A 6,190-nucleotide genomic window follows, 5' to 3' on the forward strand; every position below is an offset into this window, starting at 1 on the left:
TTCTCCCTATATTTGTTAACCAGGAAGAAACTCTACTTCTATCAGTCCTATGCCAATCATATAGTACCCTGAAGGAATTAACCACGGTGATTGTGAAGGTCTGAATCATATCTCCATCCTTGTGGTCAATGTCATGGAAACTATTATTAGAAAACAGAGGGCAATTATAATAGGCATCCCAAAAGAATAAATACCACAATGCTAATGGAATGTTCAGACCATGGTGAAATGAAGTAGATAGTCCCACACATTACAAAATCAAAGACATGCTTAGTTTGACAAGACAAAAATTCTTTTTAAATGTATTATTGATTCTGAAGAAGAGAAAAAGGATTCCCAAGGTATGAGAAATAAGAGAGAAATCACAGCAAGAGTGAGAATCTATCACTGTCAGTGGCTGCTTGATATTATGTAGGATTCTGATGCAGAGATTTTGAAGCTTGAGTTCCCTTTCCATGTGGAACTCTCATGGGAATAGAACTTGAGCAAAGTCTTGCATCAAGTCTCCAAATGCATCTTCTGTCACAGTCTCTGACTACCAAATTTAAGAAATTGTGAGGATACTTGCTGTCTATCTGGAATTTGAACCAAAATACTTTGTCATGGCAAATGTGTAATGAAAATACAAGCCAGTATATTAAGGTAAAAAAGTTTTCAGTACTATTGAAACACCTTTCAAAATACTCCAAACTGCTTTAAGCAATATTTTATCCTGTCCAACAGGAAAAGAAAAAAAAAAATATCTTCTTGAAAATGAATTCACATTCTTTCAGGAAGAAAAGATCAGCAAGAAACAAAAATAGATGAAAATAAAGACCCTAAGTAAGTTAAATTAAAAAAAATAATCACAAAACTCTGGCAACAGTTTTGAAATGAGCACTTAAAAATGACTAATGTGTTAAATGGGGGAGAAAAAAATGTTAGGGAAGCCAGAAAAATAGAAACAAAATCTTTTCAAAATGAAAAATAAATTATATATTTACATTAAAGGATACTTAAAAGATGAAACAAATGCCATATTAATCCAACTGATGAACCAGAAGATGAAGTTTGTAAATGATCCAGAATTCACCTAAAAAGTATGAAAAGGTGGGCCCTCCCTGGTGGCGCAGCGGGTTAAAGCACAGCATTGAGAATCTAAAGCCGCTTCCACATTAGTTCGATTCCCGCCTGCCCCGGAGGTGACCACATGGCGTGGCAGACCTCTCCTGACCCGCCCGCTGCTCCCCTCAGCAGTGTACTTCCTCGATCTGCCTGTTCTGTTCCCCACTCTGTCTCTGGTGAAGCCTCTCACCGCCCCTGAGCCTCTGGCCTGTACCCCAATTCTGTATGCACAAATAAATAAATCTTTAAAAAAAAAAGTATGAAAAGGTAATTAAGAGACTTGGGGGCCAGTATAAGAAATCATAATACATCAATAAGAATTTCAAAAAGAGCAAATAAAGAAAAATGATCTGTGACAATATTTGAAGATATTATAGAAGGTCACTTTTCAGAGAAATTGAAATATACTATGTCCAGAACTGGATAAATTCAAACTAAACGCACATTCAAATATACTGCAGTGAAATGTGATATCATCAAAGGCAAAATGGAAACCATAAAAGAACCAGAGAAGAAGATTAGTTTTATTACAACAGTTTTGGGTGTAGATAATTTTTTTCGCTATAAGAGCAGAGGACAGCAGGATAATTTGTACAAGGTATCAAGGGAAAATAGCTGACAACCTAGGTTCTATATTTTTGTTTTGCTTTTCATACAAGAGCTGGGGTGTAGGCCAGAGGTGCAGGGGGTGAGAAAATTAATCAGAGACAGAGTGGGGAGCAGACAGACAGGTTGACTGTAGTACACTGCTGAGAGGAGAAATAGGTGAGACAGAAGAGGTCTACTGTGCCATGTGGGTCACCTCCCTGACTGCTTTAAGCAGTATTTTATCCTGTCAAACAGGAAAAGAAAAAAAAAAAAATTGAACTTGTGCTGTAGTGGCTGTGGATAGCTTCGTAGTGGTGAGACTTAACCCCCTGAACCACCAGGGAGGCCCTTAACTCCTGTTTAAAAATTTGGCACTATGTTGAAGATCCTGGTTCTGTTCAGAACCCAGGATGACAGGCCCTGTACAAAGAGAATGACTTCCATAATGCACAATACACAAAAGGCAGACTGGTCACCAAGAAATGCTGACCCAAGACCAGAATATCTAGGTCATTCTTTTTTTTTCTATAGTCAAGTTTCTTAAGAAGCATTCATTTTGTAAATTTACCATAGGAAATTAATATCATTCAAATCATCTTTAATTTATCATACAATAAAAGCTGTCTTTCCTATAAGCAGAACTATAAACACAAATAATATCCAGACAGTTGATGGAGACAGATAAAGGGTAGGTTGATGAATCATATGTTTATTAAAACTTATTTAAAAAGGGTATTTTTTATTGGACCTGAATTTTGAAGTGCTTGTTTAGCACCCCTGAATCCCTACTAATATTCAGGGTAATCATTAGTAAAAACTACTCCAAATGTGTTAGGATAACTAAATCTTTCCCCACTTCCTAAAGCTTGAATAGCCACTTACAGTGTTGCAGTGACCTTCTCAATTCCTTCATAACTAACTCATCCTTCTGATTGACAAGTTATACTTCTGTCACTATCCATGAGTGGCATTTGTCACTCTCTACCTAATGACTTTAATATCTTTTGAGGATACTAGTGATTCCCTTCTCTTGTCTATGTAGTATGGTGGCAAACAATCATGAGACAGCGGCCGAGTGACAGGGGATAGTTCAAAGTAGGTGTCAGTGTCATCTATAAAGAGTCACTCATGACCATGGCATCACATGAGTTAAGGTTTCCAAAGGTTGTCAAGCTGGCTACTATTCACAATATCATCTAAAATGATACATGTTACACTTTGGGGAGAGGCAGTCAATAATTCTCTCAGAGTCTGAAGGAAGTCTCTCAGAGTCTGGCTCTCACTTGGGGGACAAAGCTCTTTAAACAACTCCAGGAGCTTTGGGCTAAAACTCTTTGATTTTAAGACACATTTTCTTTCTGATGCATTTAAGCCTGACTTCTCATTCTGAACAACCACAAAAATGCTTTTTATTTCAGGTGATTAATTCTGAAATTTTTTGCAAGAAAAATTTCTCAGTGAACAAAAGGCCAAATCAATATGCAATCACGATTTTGATCTAAATTAAAAGCTTTCTTTTGGCCTAGAGAATATTGTCTATTCATATTAGTTGGGCCTATAATGAATGTGCAGGCTTATTGCTGGTTTCATGTGGGCTCTGCCTTACTGGGCATGTAATGTTCAGGGAATCTGATTAAAACTTTGAGAAGGAGCAGTTGTCAGCTACAGAGGGTGAGTGCAAGGCCCATTTTTCAGAGCCTGACTTCAAGCCTGACATCCTTTTCAGCTTTTGAATGATAAATGAACTGTCGTTGAATGCCCAGCTCCTGTGTTAATAGCTTTAAAATATCGCTTGTTTATGGGACAGAAGTTGGGAGCCCTTATCAATTTTCCTGTCCCTAGAGTCCTCAAATAAATCATTTTTATTCATTGCCTGGATTGTAGGCAGTGTTAAAAGGAAAAGGAAGAAATCCTTTTACCATTAAGTTTGTTTTTCAGGGGTTAACTGTGAGACTTTCTCATTTCAAGATAATAAAGTAAGTTCTTGTATGGAATACAACATGTAAAATCCAGACCACACACTTATCCTGTAGTATCAAAACTATAATACAATTTCATCTGATTTTCTAAAGATGCTTAATTCAAATTGAACATATTAAGGTTAAATTCTGAAACCTATGCAAAAGCTTATTTCCAGAATGGCAGTTAGTGAAATTTGATCTAATGGGAACATGCTGCTTCTGATGCTGTTAAATTAAATCTTAAGCCTAATATATTTAGAGGTTCATCCTTTTTTATTTCTATTCTCATTACTAGTCTTACCTACCTACTTTGCTATTATGAACATCAGTGTACCTTCTGAGTTGAATTAATCCTTAACTGTGTGACTGTTGACAATTTGGATTTTCAGACACTACCTATACTGACAGCAATCTGTCTTTACTCTTTTCATTAGTAACTTTATAAGGGAAAATTATGAAAAATAGTAAGACATATACATGGACACATTAAATTGTCATTATTAATAATCCTGGTAAGGGTTTGGATAGAAAATGTTAAACCCAAAACATGCATAACGTGTATTGTGTTACACCTACCCAGGCAGAGTAAAGCCTGGGTTGGGGTATGTATTCTGATTCTGTCATTTACCAGCTTTATACCACTGAGTCAACATTTCATCTGCTCTCTAGTTTCATCAACATGGTAGCTTTAACATATGTATCTATCTTCATTCCAAAACATAAAACTCTGTGCTAGGATTTTAGAAGTTCATTACACTGATAAGATAAATTATGTAGATATTATGAATGCTATGGGGAAACAAATGGCAAAACCAAGGCCTACTAGGATGGATATAAAAGATGGCTATGTTGTGGGCCCTCCCTAGTGGCGCAGCGGGTTAAAGCACAGCACTGAGAAGCTGAAACCATTTCTACATGAGTTCAATTCCTGCCTGCCCCAGAGGTGACCACATGGTGTGGCAGACCTCTCCTGACCCACCCGCTGCTCCCCTCAGCAGTGTACTTTGTCGATCTGCCTGTTCTGCTCCCCACTCTGTCTCTGGTGAAGTCTTTCGCCACCCCTGAGTCTCTGGCCTGTACCCCAGTTCTGTATACACAAATAAATAAATCTAAAAAAAAAAAAAAAAAGATGGTTATGTTGCAAAAGGGGTTTTAAAATTTAAAAATAAAATTATGGAAATTTAAAATATGATTATCAAAATAAAATACTTAATAATAAGCTGAGATACTTGCGCACTTAAATATATCAGAGACTGAAGTGTGAAAATATTCAAGCACTAAGAAATCTGAGCAGACTGAAGATTGACAAGTCAATAGCTCTCCTAGACTTCAAAACAATTAATAATAAAAAATAATGGGAAATTATTTTTGTTCATAAAAATCTAAATAAATAGACTAACCTTAAATAACAAATACCTAACCTATCTGAGAAGACTCAAATTCTAAAGTAGTCAAATTCTCCAGTCGAGAAGAGTATCTTCAGCGTAAACTCCCTTCTAAAATCCTGACAGGTTTTTTAAGGTGATTCTGAAATTCATATGGAAATTCTGCTGAAGACAGCAGGGTAAAATATTTCCACTTGTACTTGATTTCCTCAAAACAAACTAAAACTAAGAAAAACATCAAAAACTGGAATGAAAATTTTATAGCCAATATCACAGGGAATAGTCATGATTCCACACCATAAACTTTGAAATATTACTGCCAAGTAATGTGAAATTTTGAGCAAGAGAGGGAAAGATGCTGAGCCAAGGGGGATCTGCCTAGATCAGATCACATTACTGAAAGGGGTAGCCAGGGTTCTGCCATTTAGACTACTGATAAGATCAAGTCATTGAGCCAAGAGAGAAGTGGGGAGGTGGTAATTATCTGACCCTTCAAAATGAAAGACAAGTAGAAGTTATGCTGACCCATGTTTGAGTATCCTAGCTAGGACACAGCAGAGGGGTTATTTGCATGGAGGGTGGGAGGGAGGAGACAGCAATTTCCAAATTAAAATGTAATTCATCTGTAACATATGGGTCTTTTCTCTATGCCACTTCAATATGAATGTCATGTACTGTACAAAGATATATCCCCAAAGAAAGGAAACAGATTTGGTGACAGACGCTCAGTAGAAGCCTTGCAGCAGTTTTAAACAAGGCCTCCAAATTCTTTGACACTCCTTTTTGAGACTCTGACATAGAGAAGTGAAGTCTATATTCTCTCCTCTTGAATCTATGGAATACTGAGAACAGGATGCTGTGCCAGATTCTAGGCTCACTTCCTTTTCCTTTGTGGACACCCAATCTTGAAACTCAGTCCCTTTCCTTGAAGAAGGGCAAGTTACAGTGTGGAGAGTGGGGAGTAATAACAGCCAGAAAGATGTTCTAGATTTTACCTCCTTGAAGTAGATCCTCCAACTCCATTCACCGCACTTGACACCATGAGGAGCAAAAAAGAGTTGAGTAATATTCCATTGTATATATGTACCACATCTTTTTTATCCAGTCATCTACTTTTGGGCATTTGGGCTGCTTCCATGTTTTTCCAATTGT

The 6,190-nt window shown here is 37.0% G+C and overlaps 1 protein-coding gene across 1 annotated transcript in view; it reads left to right on the forward strand.

The window, feature by feature from the left end:
- Window positions 1-6,190, forward strand: part of SLC9A9 (solute carrier family 9, subfamily A (NHE9, cation proton antiporter 9), member 9) — a 525,806-nt gene that overhangs the window by 156,895 nt on the left and 362,721 nt on the right. The window lies entirely within an intron of this gene.

Source organism: Condylura cristata, unplaced genomic scaffold (genome assembly GCF_000260355.1).
Source record: "Condylura cristata isolate star-nosed mole 26May11 unplaced genomic scaffold, ConCri1.0 scaffold00014, whole genome shotgun sequence".
In the NCBI taxonomy this organism is placed as follows: Eukaryota; Metazoa; Chordata; class Mammalia; order Eulipotyphla; family Talpidae; genus Condylura; species Condylura cristata.